The 19,135-nt window shown below is 35.5% G+C and overlaps 1 protein-coding gene across 4 annotated transcripts in view; it reads left to right on the forward strand.

The window, feature by feature from the left end:
• SYT1 (synaptotagmin 1) overlaps positions 1–19,135 on the forward strand; it is a 558,583-nt gene that overhangs the window by 195,381 nt on the left and 344,067 nt on the right. For 3 of the 4 annotated variants that reach the window (XM_011284134.3, XM_011284136.3, XM_019835264.2), the window contains one exon: positions 5,500–5,552. The exons of the other annotated variant lie outside the window; for it this stretch is intronic. The gene's annotated coding sequence lies outside the window, so the exon portion shown is untranslated. The remainder of the gene's footprint in view (positions 1–5,499; positions 5,553–19,135) is intronic. 4 annotated transcript variants of the gene reach the window in all.

Genomic DNA, 19,135 nt, shown 5'->3' on the forward strand with positions numbered 1-19,135 from the left:
GGCAAATGTTTATTGAGCATCTAACTCATCTTAAGGACCACTGTAGTCCAGGGAAACACAAAAGCAAAGTATGCGGCATCAATTCAAAATCAGCATAGATGAAACCGGGGAAAATAATGAGATCACATATAAGTAAAAGCTAACGTTATGTCTTCTAGAATGTAAATGCTCAACAAGCTTACAGAAAAGAAAACACATGAGGAAGCCAGTGTTAATTACCAAGGGCTTCATGGAGGTATAAGCAATTGTGCCTTTTGGGGTCTTGTATTAAATAGCTCTTCGTGGAATTACATATAGATCCTAAGAGTTACTTCAGCTTTCCTTTCTCAGTCCTAATTCCATGACCTGTAGTAAGAGAGCATTTATATAAACTCCTGCCATTTATAGCTTCTTCTGAATGTTCTCCATTTCTGTTTATTTGAGGACTCTAAAGGTGCAAGCAGGGGGTGTGTACAGTCACTCTGGTAATAATAAAAAGAACAGATAAAGCTCTCTACATCTGCATGCCTGTATCAACAGTACACATAAATGTCACTTCTTACATCAAAACCATAAATCACTTTCTGAATTCTCTCTTATTAACATCTCTTTCAATGGGACTTATTTTCCATTACTTGAGCCGATGCTTTGCTCTTTGATTCATCTTTTCTATTTTTCCCCATTTCTCTTCATTTAAAACTCATATAAGGCTAGTCTCTTCTACGAAAATGTTCACAGTTGCCCATTTTGATAAACAGAACCGCATCCAGAAATATTTAGATCTGGAAGGCACCTTGGTGAATCACCTTTTTCCACAGTCTCATTTCACAGCTGATAAAATTAGATTAAGTGAGTTGTCTAAGGTCACACATTAGATAGAGACAGAAGAAGACTTGGATTATGTGACACTAAATTTTACTTTTGTCAATATACAATTATCCATTCAGCAAACATTTATTCATGTGGCAGGCACTACTGTAGGGATTGGCAGCCAATAGGGGCACCCACAGGCATAATTCTGCTCCTGCATACTCGCAATTCTGCAGGTTTCACCTCCCGTAGGTGTGCTCTGGCTTTCTGCTCGATCTTTCATTGTAATAGTTTTATTTCTTCATGCTTTGATAGTGTCCTTATCTTCACTCGTTCCCAATTAACTTCCCCAAGCTTCTCATTTAATTAATTCCCATCCTCCTTTTCGAGATACAAACTGGCTCTCCTGACTTAGTGCCATTCTGCCTCATTATCAGCCCCCCATTCTAAAATAATTATTTTGAATATAATGGAAATGTTAAACATGGCTGAACCCAATATGTCATGATTGTAACTGACTGCCAGCAAGTGCTTTAGTGGGTTCTGACTTGTCTAATAAAGTGTCACAACAGAAAAATGAGTAGGGCCTTTATCCCTTTTCCAATCTTTGTTGGTAAACATTTGCTTCTATCATAATGAGGACAGGTTTGTAAAATTAAGCCTCCTAAATGGCTGTCAATGGTTAGACACAAAAGGAAAAATAGACACATTCCTTTGTCCTCAAGATGAAGCAAAATATTTCATTCTCTCTTTCCTTTCAAGAAAAATCCATATTCTGTGTTACTGCCTTCCCACTATTCCAGCAGCACCATAGGTACTGATAGTGGCCGCATTTATTTAAAGAAAACAATTTTTTTGTTTATTGATGGATTACTTTTATTGCCTAATACTCTCCATTTTCCAGATAAATGTCCTTTTCTTTTATTGTTATATACAGAATGAAACAATCTTGTGCTTAATGGACAAAATAACATAGCCACAGTTCAGTGAAATATTTTGTAAGGATACTGAAAAAACGACACTTTATTTTTATTTTTTTAATAGTTTTATAATCTCTTTTTTTTGGTAATGATTATTTTGTTCTTTCATAAAAACTCTCACAATAAGTTGCAAGGATAGTTTAAGTTCCCATATGACTTTTACCTAGATTAACCAATTGTTTAATTTTGTTCTGTATCATTTTCTCTCTCTCTCTCTCTCTCTCTCTCTCTCTCTCTCTGTGTGTGTGTGTGTGTGTGTATATTTATATGATATTATATATTATATTATATCATATCATATCATATCATATCATATTGTATTTATGTGTTTATATACACCGTCCATATCTTTTTCCTAACCATTCAGAATAAGTTGAAGATATGATATGTCTTATTCCAAGTATTTTAGAGTATATTTCAGTATAATTCTGAAGAGAACATTTTCTTACACAGAACAGTTATCAAACACAGGCAATATACCAATGATGTAAGAACACTAATTCATAGTACATATTCAAATGTCATCTAGTGTCACAGTAATGTTCTTAATAGCTAATTGTTTTTGTCCTATATAGGTCCAGGATCTAACCTAAAATTATGTGATACATCTATGTGTCATGCAATGCTTTATTTTTGTGTGTAAAATTTTACACTCAATCACTAATGACCTGGATAGTGTTTCTTTTTAAAGTAATCTCTGTTTGGTGACTGCTGTCCCAAGAATAAGAGTTTAAGCCAAAAGATGTGTAACAAAATCCCTTAGGGTTAGTGATATCTGTGTTTAGGAAATGATACATCAACTTTGTAACTGTCTTCTAACCACAAGTTTTGGCATTTCAATAGGAAGGAGTCCAAGGAAAAGAACTCTGAGTTTATCTATAATTTGTAGTTTTGAGATTTAAAACAGGGGGTAGAGATTTTGATGCCATCTCAGTCTACCTGGGGTGAAGGGGATGTTTACAAATGACCATGTTGCAAAGATTCATGATGTACACTTTAAAAAAAATTTAATGTTTATTTATTTTTGAGAGAGATAGAACGCGAGCAGAGGTGGGGCAAAGAGAGAGGGAGACACAGAATTCGAAGCAGGCTCTGGGCTCTGATCTGTCAGCATAAAGCCCGAGGCGGGACTCAAACCCACGAACAGTGAGATCATGACCTGAGCGGAAGTCAGACTGAGCCACCCAGGCACCCCTTTAGTGCTCACTTTAAATCCAACCCTAAATAAATATTTGGTTCAGTGATATGTTTCCATTAAGCATATTAAAAGCTCCATTAAAATCAATATTTTCATCAAAATAAAATATTTGAGATATTTTAAACAAAGTTTGGATATTAACGTTAGTCATTTGTCATTCTTGAAACTGAGTCCTTCTTTAAAAAAAATTCAGCTATGCATTTTTAAATATTCAGCATTAAAATGAATACAAATAGTTCCCTCCTCCCACAAAACAACAAGTCAAGGATTTGTAATATTCATGCCTAAAGCATAGAGTGTTTTGCTTAATTCTATAAATAGAATCATGGTTAGCGCTGCAAGGTTCAGCAGTTTAATTTCTAGCTATTATCAAGCAAAAGTAATCCCTAAGTTTCAGATAATTTCTTTTTTCTCCATGTCAGGTCTGCTTCTAAAACTGGATTAAAAATCATGAAAGAGTCATCAGATTTATTGACTGTGAATCCTCATAATGTTTTGTGAAAAATAGGTAAATCTCCCTAAAAAGATTCACATTTTTTTAAGTATCATATAAACACATAAAAGTACCAAGTCTCAATACCAGGAGGCTTTCTGAGTCAGACCTACTGATACCAATGACATTACTGAAAAGCCAGACAGTTGGCAGAAAGTACAAAATCATCCTGTGCTATTTTCACATTTTTCCTCTAAAATAAAGAGAGAGGTTTATACACGCAAGAGAAATTAGCTACGAGAAAAATACTGTGCACATCCATATTCAGTGCATAGATTAAAAGTAAAATAGTTGTTTGTCCCCTACAGTAGAAAAGGCTTGCCCATTCATCCTTGTGATAGATCTGCATGTAAAACCAAAATGAAATCAAATCCCTGCAGATGGCTCGTAAGTCACAAAAACTGTTTAATCCTTTAACTGCGTCCCTTTGGGAAGCCGGCCCCTGGGTAAGTCTCAATGTGTAATAAATATAACGTCAAATATTCTCTTAGATTTTTAGTAGAAAGCCTTCATTGACTCCAGCAGGGCCACCCACCCCCGCAGCCCCCCGCTGCCACCTGTATTTCTTGTAAAGAGGTCTATGTTACTCCGGTGCCTTAATATGTACACCCACAGAGTTTGGTTGTAGTTTTTGCTTTAATAAGAAAAGTGTCAGTAACCGAAACTATACGTAGAAATCTTATCTAAAATTGATTGTGGCTCAAAGTCGTATTTTAAGAGTCAGCCAGGCAAATCTAAGCACATTTTTACAATGCTCTTTCTAATGGCTCTTACTAGAAAACAGTTGCATTTCAAGCAGGAATAAAATGAAAACGGACCTTGGAGGCTTAACCATTGAACAGATGCAGTAAATGCAGCTTTGGAAATATAGCTGTCACTTCAGATCTTTTATGCTGAGTACCTATATGAGCCAATTGCCAGAGCTGCTGGCATTATTATATTTCTGCAGTTCTGTTCAAAACAGACTCTGTAAGAACTTATAAAAACAGAGTAACATGCCTATTATGAACCTATTTTTAAATATTTCATTCTTTCTTGGTTTTCATTCTACTAAATTTTTGAAGACTAAAACTGATCAGAACTTCTATAAAAAGGTACTTGTCTCTAGCACTGTGAAATCTTTCATTTGTGAGTTGCTAACGTCAAATCAAATCAGAAATTCTTGACATCTTTATTACATTAAAGCAATTCCTGATATTGACTCTTGGGAAGGATTTCATTTTCTTACTCTCTAAACTAGAAGTTGTACTTTTTTTTTTTTAACACAGCAATGTGAGATTATTTTTCTCTTTACCCCTGCTGGGGGATATATATACATTTTTGTCAAATATTTTTGAACAACACAGTTTGAACTGCATGGGTCCACTCAAATCTGTGATGTATTTTTTCCTTTTTATGATTTCCTTAACATTTTCTTTTCTCTAGCTTACTTTATTATATAACAAATAAACCTAATAAACAAAATATACATTAACTGGCTTTATGTTATCAGGAAGGGTTCTGGACAACAGTAGGCTGTTAGTAGTCAAATTTGGGGAGAGTCAAAAGTGACATAAGGATTTTTGATTACAAGGAGGGTCAGTGCCCCTAACCCCCACACTGTTCAAGAGTCAACTATGATCATGTCAATACTAAATATAGCACCATGTATTTAATTGACTAATAACTGTATGATTCTTTCTAAATAAATAATGTAATATTCTCTAACAATGTCTACCTAGATGAGTATTGTTTCATTTTTAAAGTAGAAAAGCTATACTGCAAGAAGCATCGTCACAAAAATCAGTGTATCAATTACTCATAGAATCTTGATCTCTAGTTCTTCAAACCAACTTTAAAATCCCTAACAATCTCTGTCTTCTACTCTAGATACTAAATGTACATATACGTGATGTTATATTGTATTTGGATATACACCTCTCAAGATTTTTTAGTAGAAATATTACATAATAAAATTAATCAGTCACATTAATGACAATCTGAAATGATTCTGAACTATGCAGTCAGCTAACCAGTGGGCATGTTGTTTTCCTTTATAGAAAAAAAGAATCTGAAAGAAAGAAGAAAATACCCCAGAATTCCTCACAGAACAGTAAGTGCTTTCATGATACCATAATATGACTAGAGCCTCTATAAAATTCTACAAATTTCTTTTATAGAAATATTCGCCTTTCTATTTGGTAAGATAAGAGATTAATACAGCTGGCAAGTTTTAGAAGGAACTTTCTAAAAGTCAATCCCAATTTACTGGAGGAAGCTGAAAATCAGTTATCCTATAATCCTCTTAAATAAGAGGCCAAGGTAATCCTTATGATACATCTATATGGCAGAACGTGTTTATGTTGATTCCATCCTATCTTTTGACTAGCACTGTATCATTTTAATTCTAAAGAAGAAAAAAATTAAGTAAAATTTAATCATCGTGCCTCACATTCTCTGTATGTGCTAGAAAAATATATTCATTTTGAACAAAATTTTAAGAAGAATCAAGATGTTTGTTTTGTTTTCTTTAAATTAGAATTATCAAAAAATAAAAACAGGGCAACCATCCGTAGGCTTTAAATCTAAAGGTTTCTCATTAGTACATTTCTAATATTCTCACAACTATGACTTATATTTCCTTATACAGCTATTAACTGAGAGTAATAATTGTTTTCCTAAATATGTTTCTAAATATGCTTTTTGTGAAGCAAAATTAAATTTTTATACCATTCTTTATGGTAGAATTTGTAACATTTTAACGATTTCCTAGATGCAAGCCATTACAAATTTTAAATATGTGAATACCAAAAATAATAAAGATGGAAAAGCAAAGTCCACATTGGTGAACCATGTTATCTCCCATGGTTGTTTTCAAATGAGTTTGCAAACTCACTTCTAGGTTGGATTTTTAAATGACAGAATCATACATATTAGTTTTATATTCTTTATACAAGAAGCAGTTAATATTTATACCCCTCACAATTTCTTGGTCATCTTATAATTCCACTGTCAAGAGCCATCAATGGCTATTTTTCTGACCTATCTTTAAGTGATTGGGTCTATTATTCAGGTGTTACTTATAGAAGTTGTTTCATTTGGATTGTACTTTTCATAACTATATTAAATTCGGATTTAGTATGGCATCCTTTGGAAAGAATTGATGTAAGTATTTAGGTCTTCTGCTCATTTGGGGCAATCCTAGAGAAAATGATATGCATGTTTCTGCGAAAGAAAACATGCAATTTCTTGGTGTGTTTGTGCTTTGTGGGAGTTTTCCTTTTAGCTTTTATGGTCTTTTATTTAACAACTGCATGCTAAATGACTCCTAAAAAACTGTAAGGAAAAATTACTAACTCAAGCCCAAATTTAAAAATAGAGTTTATGCCTTAATGATTTTATAAAATATTTTTGAAGAGAAATACTCTGAATTAAAACAATATTGTCAAAACACTAGAGGTGTCTTAATATAGGTCTTTTTCCAAAGAGTTCATGAATTAGGGATGTCAGTACATAAAATAAAGCATGATAGAAAGTGAAGACATTGGATAATGCAGTTTTTTTCTTGTCTTTAATCTATAGAATATGTGTCTGTGTTGCAAGTCCATGAATAATAAATGAGTTTTTACAATTTGTATTTAAATCAAGCCTTATAAATTAGCATAGGAAAGCCTTACAAACCTATAGTTTTGCCTCAAAGCTCATAGCTTAAGAACAATTTGGTAATTGATTAGAATATTACTAAAGATCTTTAGAGCACATTACACTTATATTTCACAGAAAAAATATGCTTAAAGATAAGAAAAATAAGAAAAGGACCTTTGGAAATTGTATCTTAAAATAATAACTTTTCACTATTACTGAACAAATGTCCAGTGGTACTTTCAAAAACTCTAAGGGTTGGTTCTCTGCAGACAGAATATACTGGATAGTGATGATGATGATGATGATGATAATAATAATAATAATAATAACAACAACAAAGAGGATACATTTAAAAAAAGCACTCAGATGCTCAGACATTCTTCTTGGAAACTATTCACATTATCATAGATCTACTAAACCTCTTTAAATACTACTGGGAGTTGATGTTCTCACTCAAAGCATGATTATTATTAACAATCTCTCTTTGCTGGTACACCAAATAGAACAAGAGGTTTTCAGAAGACAAGTCTTAAGAGAAAATAGATTTTAACTAGAAAAGTGTTTTATGATTCACTAGTAAATAAATATTATTTGCAAATTCCCCTACAACTTTCAATTAGTCAAACCATTCTCTATTTGAAATAACAAGTCCTTATAATCAAAGAGTATTGGGCTATGTGTGTGTATGTGTTTGCATGTAACAGCACGGAGTTAAGAGAAATTTCTCTCTAGTCCAGTATATTCATTTTACAGGCATTACCTTCTCTACTATCCTCGTTTATAGAGGGCCAGAGAAGTCAATTCATTTATCTAAGCTCTCATATCTAGTGACAGAATCAAGAAAAATTCTGGCTTAATTAACCACCATTTTTTTTCCTGACAAATTAGCTGAAAGTACTTGTATAAAAACTGAGGGTCTTAGATTGGCTCAAGAAACCTGTTCTCAAAACTTAATTTTTTTTCCACCAAAATGCTAATCAAATTCTATATTGTCTCTGTCTGACTAAAACTGTATTTTGATAAGCTCGTTAGAATGTTAATAGAAGAGAGAATTATACACAGAGTTAGAGTCTGAGTTTGAGTCTTGGCTTCACCCATCTCCCTGTCTCTTAGTAAGGAGGACTGGAGCACAGAGGGAGATTGCTCAGCTAAAAAAAAAAAACAAAAACAAAAACAAAAACAAAAACAAAAAAACTACCAGATGATAATAATATATAACAATAATACACACATACAATCTATCATCAGCAATAGTTAAGCAATTACCTCAGTGATTCGTTGTTATCCCATCTAAATAATGGGGGGAAAATTGCCCAATCTACTTCCCAAGATTCCCTGAGATCACATTAGATATATGAGCACAGTGATGTTTAATATAAATTTTAGTTATGTTATTATGGAAAACCTTAGATTACTATAAAAGACTTCCTTTTGTATGAAGTTTTCCTTTACTGCTTTGGGAGTCCATTATATCATTTTACAAACAGTGTGTTGATGATGAAACCTAAGTCGTTGATTACTGTCTGCCCTAGACAATAATGGTCCTCCAGAAAAAATTTCCCTTTTCCTTGAATTTATAATCTAATCAGATGATGATGACATTTTATTTAGTTATCAAAAGAACACTTCCTATGTTATCACAGTTTTGTAGATTCATGAAAATGAAAAATGAAGGCTTTATAATGTTAGTCTAGTTAGTAAGCAGCTGAGTTAGCATTTGAACTCAGGTCTGTCTAACTCTCCCTTTCCCTAAACACATCACAAAGTGAAGTGACGGCAAAGCATATTGCATTTTCCTGTATGAATGATGGCATAGTGAGAAGAGATGGAAGCAGAGGATAGATCTTTTTCAAATGTCATTGGTCTGTGCAAAATACTGGGTGCACCTATGGTATCACTTTTCCTTATCACTTATCAATAAACATTAAATTGAATCATGTGCATTGATTCTTCAGATGCCAAAATTAAACCATGGTAGGAGAATTTAATTATTAAAGACAACTATCTTTAGATAGGAAGAGTAGAAGTAAAGTTGAAATGTATAATAGCCATAAGTATAAAAGGTCACCTACAGGCACAGAACTATGTTTATTTTGTTTGTAAAGAGTATTCCCACAAAATAGATGCTCCCAATTTGTGCTTCCTAGATATCTTATGCTTACTACATTATCTGGACTTATCTCCTTTAAAATCTTTGGTACTACTTTAGAAATTCATTCCTTTATTTCTTCTTTCTTCTTTATTTAATAGTTGCCATTGAGTACCTACTGCATACATTTTCCCGAGTGTTGGTGTTATAGGAGTAAACAAAGCATAGCCTCTGTCATCAAGTAGCTTACATTTATATAATCACAAATACTGGAACGTTCACTACATGGAGAGAATAATAGTACTTTGACTTACAGTAATAGACTATCTTTTTAAGATATTCATCTGACTAACCATAATCAGAATCAGTATGTTTTTATTTAATAAATGATTGACAGTTTTTCACTCTCTCTGGGACATTGGGTAAGATAGGTTTCCTGCAGTCATTATTACTCATGATAAAAAGCTAAAACATATTTAATGACTTAGTTATATCCTAGGATACTAAAGAATGAGAACTCACCCTCTGTATTTGAATTCCAGCTTCACTGCTTATTAGCTTTGGGACATAGGGCTATTTAGTAGATAGACCTCTAGATGTTTTAATTCCTTCAATGACTGATTGAGATAGTTAATTGAGTTAAAGATATGCAGTGACTTTGGTTATATAACAGTATTTTGTTGACAGTAGGCACTATATAAAGCTAGCTGTTATAATTACTGATAGAGTCTGTCCAATAATTCTAGAAACAATCTTTAATTTGGATATTCGCATTGATATTTGCCTTTATTTTCTCCTGAAAGCTGCGTCATCTTTCATGACTCTGAAATATAACTTATGAAAGAGATACAGTAGAAATGCTTTAAAATCAACAATATGTAAAGCCTTAAGTTAATAAAAGGTTAAAATGAATGATTCAGCCATTTGAATAATTTATGCTAATTTTGATCTGTTCTAACATTCTGATTTATTCACTTATTTGTCTGCACCAAGTCATTATTTTAGACTGCATTATTTATTTTCGTAATTAAGAATGTTGGCAGTGGATGAAAGAGCTATGTCCAAGTTCTCTTTCTGCCACATACTGGCTATATGACCTCAAGAAGACAATTTAACTTCTTCCTCAATGTCCTCATCTATAAAAATGAAGATAATGAATTATATTTTGTTGGTTTGAGAATTCCATACATCTTATGTGTTTATTACAGAAGTTAGTACAATAATATAAACAAATAGTAATTTGTTGTTATGTTTGCTATTAAAGATATCTACTTTGCAATATTAAAGAGACACTCTCTTAAAATTACATAAAAAAAAAAATAGGGGCCCCCTGGGTGGCTCAGTCGGTTAAGCATCCAGCTCTTTGTTTTGACTCAGGTCACAATCTGGTGGTTCTGTGATTTCGAGCCCCGCATCTGCCGCCAGCGGGGAGCCTGCTTGGGATTCTCTCTCTTCCTCTCTCTCTCTACCCCTCCTCGACTTGTGCTGTCTACTTGTGCTGTCTCTGTCTCCCTCAAAATAAATAAACCTAAAAAAAAAATAAAATTATTAAAAATATTCAAGTCTGCAAAGAACAAAGAAAATGTGAAGGAAGAAAGAAGAGATGTGGAGGATGGTTTGAATACAGGATAAAATTTGGTTTTAATACAGTAGGATGTGGACATGCTCTAGGAGGGGTCCACCATGAGCCCTCTCCTTGAAGACCTCTTACTCTGTAAAGCAGATGCTGAAACCACACAAGGTCAAGAGCATGACTCCCCTTCAGGGAGGTCAAAAGACTTGAAACATTTCGACAGTCTTCATGGCCCTATTATAAGTAAAGCTGAATCGGTACACATTATGAGGTGAACGTTACCAAAAAAGGCTTTCTACCCTACCATGAAATTACTTCCTTTGGAGTACCAAATGGGGTTATTTTCTCCACAGAAAATAAACCTCACCAAACTGTAGGCTGAACAGGCTTCCAAAAATAAAATACATCCAACATATGTTATTACATAAACCATTTTAAAGTTAAGGATAGTTTTATGCCATTGCATGGCAAAATGATACACCCTCTTTCCAAAAAATTACATAAAAACATGCGTGTGATATTGGAAATTAAAATCACAAATTTTTTTTTACCAAGGAAATCTCAGAAAACAAAATTTCACATTCCGCTGGTTTCCCTATGATAAAGAATTGTTTATGAATTTTCTCTTCAGTTTTGTACATCAATTATTTTCTGTTAATTTTACATCTACCATTGTACTTGACTTTGTTGTTTGAGTCATTCTTTTGCAAATGCCATAAAAATCTCTTTATAATACTGACACTGAGCACCAGTACTAATACCACTCCCTCTTAATGTCGAATCTTGTTCTGCCTCTAAAGATAAGTATATCCAATCTTAGTAATCATCGTTTCTATATCAGCAAAATGCAATTAGCGGTAAATATCTTCTCATTTTTCTCCTCTTTAAAATGTAATCCTGGGGGGCGCCTGGGGGGCGCAGTCGGTTGAGCGTCCGACTTCAGCCAGGTCACGATCTCGCGCTCCGTGAGTTCGAGCCCCGCGTCGGGCTCTGGGCGGATGGCTCAGAGCCTGGAGCCTGTTTCCGATTCTGTGTCTCCCTCTCTCTCTGCCCCTCGCCCGTTCATGCTCTATCTCTCTTTGTCTCAAAAATAAATAAACGTTAAAAAAAAAATTTTAATGTAATCCTTACATAAAGAGCAATTTTCTTTCCCAAAATACAAAAAATCTGGTTCAGCATATGTTCCATTGTATATCTGAGCAATTTATCTCATGTTATTATGGTTAATATAATTGCTTAACCCTGCTATTGTTTTCATCTTCCACTTCCAAAAGAATCCTGGCAAAGTCTATGTTAATGAATTGGCATGAAATGTTTCGTGAGGAAATAATGTCTCTAAGCAAATGCTCAACACGCATGACCCCCAATGTGATAATATCTGGATTTTCAGTAGTCTGAAGTGTCTTGCAAGAAATAATTCTTAGCAGCAGTTTTGCAAGTTGGTCAGAGTTTTCTGCTTATCCGTTTTATGTTTACATCTAGCATACACACAATATGCCATAACATCTCCTGGGAAGTTATTTCTTTTTAATTAGGAATGTAATGTTTGAAGTGTGAAAGATTTAACCTTGGCTTTTCCTACTCTTTTGGACTTTAAAATACCTTTTTTCTAATTTTAAAGGAGATTTTCTTAATGCCCTCGATTTATGTCTTGGAGCATTTATCTATGTGGTAATACTAATAATAATGTTGTATTATAGAGTACACGCCTTTTCATTTATCTGAATTAGGCCTCTTAACATAATTCCAGAAAAAGATGGGTTTGCCTCATTGTGTAATTATTAATGTATCCATTATTCTCAATGAGGCTAAGATTTGGACAGTTATCAATATGGGTTACAAAGGTAGAGCAAAGTTTGTCACTCAGTGGAAATAATGGAGAAAACAGGTGGTCCCCAACCTACCAAAGAGTTACGTAACAAAATGCATTTTAAGCTGTTTTCCTTTCCATTTCATGAGATGGATATTTACCTAAAGTGGTTGCACAAACCCATGAAAACCCGCAGTCTACGTTGAACCACAGTATTTGCAGGCTTGGGGATGGGAACTAGACGAGTGTGAGGAAGACAGGGGCACCATGTTTCTCCATTTTTGCTGATACTCGATTGATCCCGCCCAAAATGTGGACAATGAGTTAAACTGGCTTTCCACACCGACTTCTCTCTTTCTCACCTTGGCTTGTTACCTGATGTGCGTCTGCTCCTGATAGGATATTCTCTAGCTGCCTTTTCTTTAAAGTGGCGTTGGTTTCCAACGTCCCGGCCCCACTTTTCTCTTGATCAAAATGTGTCAGTGTGACTGGTATGAGGAAACCTCTCAGAAGAAAGGGAGTGAATCAAAGTATTTACACCAGCCGTGCATTCTCCCTGCTCCCTCCACACCCTACCCACACAATTGTTAAACCAAACAAACAAGTGACAAAGGATCTTAGGCAGTGTGAGATCCTGAAGCGAATTTAAATCATATGGATGGAGAGAGTTGGGGACAGACACCGCAGGCTCCGGATGCAGCACCCCTGCGCTGTTCTTGAGGTGTTATGTTTCCTTCCAGGCCTCTACACAGGAGTCCAGAATTCCTTTATTTTAATACCTTCAAATTCTCCCAGGGGGTTTTTGAGGTTTGTGATTAAAGCTCCCTCAATGAAGTATAGTAAGCTAGAAATTACCTGTGCTCTATTTCTCATGTTATGTAATGTACAAATTAAGTATCATTCACCTACCTTGTAATTTTTAAAATTTGTTTTAAATACCCCAAATATAAAAGCATCAATTCATGTAGTAAATATTTAAGTATCCCTTCCACATGAAGGAAATTCCTTTGTTTGTACCAGTAGTCAGTTCTGGCTGCTGTAATGAACTATATCGTAGGCTGGGTGGCTTATAAACAGCAGAAATTGACTTCTCACAGCTCTGGAGGCTGGAAGTCTGAGATCGGGGTATCATTGTGGTTGTGTGCTGGTAGAAGCCCTCTTGCATGTTGCAGACTTCACCTCGTATCCTCACGTGGTAGAAAGAAGGCGAGATATCTCTCGGGGTCCCTTTCATAAGGGCACTAATTCCACCCATGAGGGCTCCACTCTCATGACCTAATCACCTCCCAGAGACCCTCCACCTCCTCATACCATCACAAGGGTGTTAGGATTTCAGTGTGTGAGTTGGGTGGGGTGGGGGTGGGGATGCAAGCATTCAATCCATTACAACCATCTATTCCATTCATCCTATTTGACAGCTCAGATCAAGGAAATCATCCACAATGTTTAACAGTCAATTTCATTTATAATTATGGTTGAAAATATATGGTTTCAATGATCCCCCCACTAGTGTTGATCAGACAAATGCTGTCCTCTTTCTGGGCTGGCATCAACAATTACGGAGATGGCATGGTGAGGCCAGGCCAGCCTATTTGCACCTTATTTTCCCAGACAGCTGGTTAGGTAGCCCCAACCAGCCCCTATCTCTGTCCTAAGATTACCACACAGCAGTGGCCACTATTGCCTGAACACTTACTTTCTCCGAGTGCTTTTTATGTAATTTCTCTGAGAAGTTTATATTCATAGTTCATAAACTGCAGAGATCCTGAGAGGCAAACTAACTTCCTTAACGTCACACAGCTTATAATTTTTGATCCTGATGCAGACTCGGGTCTACACAAGGCTGAAACCTCTACTCCTAGACACACAAATTTCTTAGACTTATACCAGAATGATGTTTCAAGAGTTTCTCTTTGCATGAGAAGGAGAACTCCCTCAGTATGGTAGGCAAATCTCTTTATCCCAGACCCTGGCACAGAGTAGGTGCTCAATGCTAGTTGAACCAAAGTGATGACCTTCTTAACCCAGATCTATCATAGAGCTGGCTTTATCGAAAGTTCTCTTTTCTCTTACTTTTCCTCACTTAAAGCTAGATTTATCTACATCCTGAAAAACTCCATTACAATAAGCTTTTATTTTCAAGGGCTGTATCTTTAGCCTTAAACAAATATATTATTTATTTTTCACTTTTTGTGAGAAAATACGCATAGAATTTATTGTTTTAACCATTTATAAGTGTACAGTTCAGTGGCATTAAGTACATTCACACTGTTGCACAATCATTACCAACATCCACCCCCAGAACTTCTACATATTTCCAAACTGAAATTCCATACCTATTAAATAATAACCCCCATTCCCTCTCTCCACAGCCCCTGGAAACCACCATTATCTTACTTTCTGTCTCTATGCATTTGACTATTCTAGATACCTCATATAAGTGGGGTCATGGAGTATTTATCCTTCTGGGTCTGACTTATTTCACTCAGCATAACGTCTGTAAGGTTTACCCATGTGGTAGCATCTGTCGGAATCGCCATCTTTTTAAGGCTCAATAATTCCTTTGTGGTATATACTGCATTCTGTTTATCCATTTACCTATAATTTATTGTATGATATAGTTGTCTTAAGTGGAATTTTTTTGTGTGAATTCCCTAACTAAAGATGCAAATACAGGAATGTAATGTTTGTGGCTTCTAGGACATCTCTTTTTTTATATCATAAACTCTAAAATTAATTACAGAAAACTAGCTCAGTATAGGCAATCAGCAAAAGACACAAATGAGTTTAAGGTAATTTAGGGTGTCTGAGTCATAAATATGCTATGTTTTAACTGCTCAGACTAGAATTAGCCTGTCTTCATTGGATTATCTGATGTTTTTATACACCAACAGTTCTTAGAAGATTTATAAAGCTAGGGGTATCTTTATATTGACTTTTCTCTAAAAATAAATGAATAATAGGGAGGGGGTTATTGATTCAAAACAGAAATGCAAATTTATAACCTTCGACTTTTGTAATACTACCATTTAACTTCTCATCTGCCTTATGAAATATTATGGCCCAACACTTACTGGATAAATCTTAAATCAGTAAGCTCTTTCATATTTTCTTTTTTTTTTAATTTTTTAACGTTTATTTTTGAGACAGAGAGAGACAGAGCATGAACAGGGGAGGAGCAGAGAGAGAGGGAGACACAGAATCTGAAACGGGCTCCAGGCTCTGAGCTGTCAGCACAGAGCCCGACGCAGGGCTCGAACTCACAGACCGTGAGATCATGACCTGAGCCGAAGTCGGACGCTTAACCGACCAAGCCACCCAGGCGCCCCGAGCTCTTTCATATTTTCAATAAGCATTCCTTAGATGCTTACTAATAATTCTAAAGCTAGCATTTATTGAATGTGAGATACACACAATACACATGTATTTATCCGTGTCTGTCTTCTCTCAGAAAAGCTTTATCACCATCCTCCAGATAAGGAATCTGAGGATCAGAAAGATTAAATGATTTTCCCAGTTAATAAGTATCAGAGTTGGATTTTGAGATCAGAACTTCTTGGAGCAGGATTCTTGCTCTCTGACACCTCACACTACCCCCTGTATACCATGCATGGAGCTATATGTAGGGCAAAACACTATCTCCACGACAAAGTAATTTATATTACAGTAGAATGGATGGACATTCTAAATTAAATACAATAGTATGAAGATAAGAAATACTTGGAAGCTAGCAGGTAGACATGGCTTAACACTGCCTGAATAACTTAAAAAGGAAAGTGGATTCCATACGGACCTTATATGACTTACTTCCATGCTAGTTTTCTGCTTTCGTTGTTAAGGAATTAGTTAAGCACATTGTATATGGTAATGTAAGGGAGGAGGCTGTAATGAGATCATGAAGGTCAAAGTAAAGGGCTTGAAGTTTCTCTGTAGCCCTCAGAAAATCATTGTTTTAATGCTTTTCTTGCTGTTTTTTGCTGTTTAATCGCTCATTCTGTAGAAGCCTTGGTAATAGAATAGTAGCAGCAATAAAAAAAGATAAGTTTAAGAAAAATAATCCTTTTCTTAGCCTCAGTTTTTTTTTTTTTTTTAGCATTATAGAAGCGAGTAAAGAAGTAAGTGTACGACCTTGCCTCTTATCCAGAACTATCACATCTCTTAGGTGATCCTCAAGAGTACGATCTATAACATTTTGTTGTTATTTTCTGACCTGTTGGGTGAGGCACTAAAACCTGCTTCCCAGGTCTGTGTTGCTTCAAATTACTGTAGTGAGGAAATTTCACAGTGCTGTCATGCTTTTGGTTAATACAGTTTTGTGTTTTGCTTGGGAAAGACTATTCTGATAGTGTCCTATTGATTCAGATGTTTTCTGACAGTAGCTGCCTACCAGGTTTGCCTTCATTGACTTTTCAATGTTCTGTTACAAATAACTTGCATGTACAATTTGATACTGAAGGACAAAGAAGGTTCCCCACTGTGCATGAAGTCGGAGCAGCCCTGAGCGTGGGGTGGTGAGTGTTTATTATCATTCTAAAAATCACCCACTTGTCCAGGCTGCTGCCATAAAAGAGCTGTGTTTTCTCTGTTACTCTTTTTTCTTCTCCTCTTTGTTTCATTTTCCCAGACATTCCAGTGTACCTCTTATTCTTGAAAGGCTTAAACTTCGTTCTTATAAATCCTCCATACTCACTGAAACTTCAAATATAAAATCACAGGTGTTTTCTTATTTTTTTGCACACCTGGAATCCAAAATAGCTTGAATTCAAAGTACTTGTTTTATTATAAATTTTAAAAGATATCGTTTGGGGCACTTGGGTGGCTCAGTCAGTTGAGCATCCAACTCTTGATTTTGGCTCCGGTCACAATCTCAGGATTGTTGGAATTGAGTGCCATGTGGGGCTCCATGCTGAGCATGGAGACTACTTGGGATTCTCTCCCTCTCCCCCTCTCCTCACTGGTGCTCTCTCTCTCTAAAAGATAAAAATATATAAAAATTAAAAAATAAAAGATCTGTTTTTGATTTTCCTAAAATTGCAAATGGTTAGAAATAGTAATGTTATAATAATAAAATACAGTGTATTAAATCCCTACCTTCCTCAAGCTCTGTGCAGGTTTTACATGTCACCTATAATTCTGCCAACTCTACAAGGTAGATGTCATTACTTCATTTTACAGATGCAGAAACTATGACTCTGAGAGATTAGGTCACTTGCCCAAGACAATAATAATTCCATCTTTCTGATCATGCTTGACTTCTGGTTATCTAAAATGAGAGCATTATTGTTTGGGTTTGCAGAGCACTTCACAGTTTGTATAGCAGTTTTATATATGGCGCCGCTTCAACCTCACAAAAGTGGTATGGATACTTTGCAATTCATCTTACTTCTTGGGAGACCATTTATAGGCTCTAGATTCAGAAATGGATTATGGATTTTTGTGTGTAAAATAGTTCCCTTTATTAAGGTGGCTAGAGAACTTGCCTGTTGATGCCCTTGAAGAATTTTTGAGATTATGCTTACCCAGGCAATACTTGCCTGAAGAAGAAGCCATAGTAATGTTTTTGAAACCAAACTTCTATGCCCCAGAAAATTGAGTAGGAAATATATACATAGCTATTTCCTGCTGTCTGTTAGGATGCCATCTCATGGTGACTTTGTCCTTAAAGACAGTCTCTTTCCATATCTCCATATAAACCAGAGCACCCTAGTAATTCAATATACCTGAATAAACATGGAGGGGGAGAGGCAAGTACAAAGAGACACAGAGAGAATATCTTACAGTATTACACAAAAAGTAGGTAACACGAAAATGGGCAGTCAGTATATTTCTGTCTAATATGTAGTAGTTCCAAAACCCTATGACATCAGAGTCTCTGAAGGAATGTGGGATGGGAAATAACAACTGGACAATGGGAACGACAAACAAAAAGGTTGGAAGATTAAACAGAGGAAAAACGACAACAGATTAAGCAACACGTATACTACCCTCCAGCCCCGTGGAAACACAAAACCGCCCTACTCACCATTCCAGAAAGTACAATGTTCTTTCAAACACCAGAAGTTTAGCTCAAGAGCTTGGCCCTAGTTTTTCTGACCTTACGTCTTCCTAAGCTGAGTTAGTTTCTCCCTGTCTTTTATATTCCCAGAGCATCTAGGACGTGGCTCTAGTGCAGCATCCATCTGATCTGCTGGTTATGAGCAAAATCAGCCATCCTTATGGGAGCCTAGTCCTCTCCTCGATCCCACCATCCCAGAAAGCAATACAGCACTTTGAGCACAATGCTTAGCACACAGTACATGATTCTAGTCAGTCATTCAACAATACCAGACCCTATGCCAGTACTGAGGGCTAGACTCAAAGAATGTTTGAAGCAAAGAAGAAAGGAATGAAGAAGGTAGGGGAGAGAGAAATGAAAGACTTAGGACAGGAAGAAAGGAAAGAAGGAAAGCAGGCCAAAGATAGAAGGAAAAAATGTAATGATTTACTCTCTCACATAGTATTTCATATAAACTTTTCTTTCAGTGAGAAAATCTATTTGAAAAAATAAATATTTCAGAGTGTTTCAGAACTCACAGTGGA

This window comes from Felis catus, chromosome B4 (assembly GCF_018350175.1).
Source record: "Felis catus isolate Fca126 chromosome B4, F.catus_Fca126_mat1.0, whole genome shotgun sequence".
Taxonomy (NCBI): Eukaryota; Metazoa; Chordata; class Mammalia; order Carnivora; family Felidae; genus Felis; species Felis catus.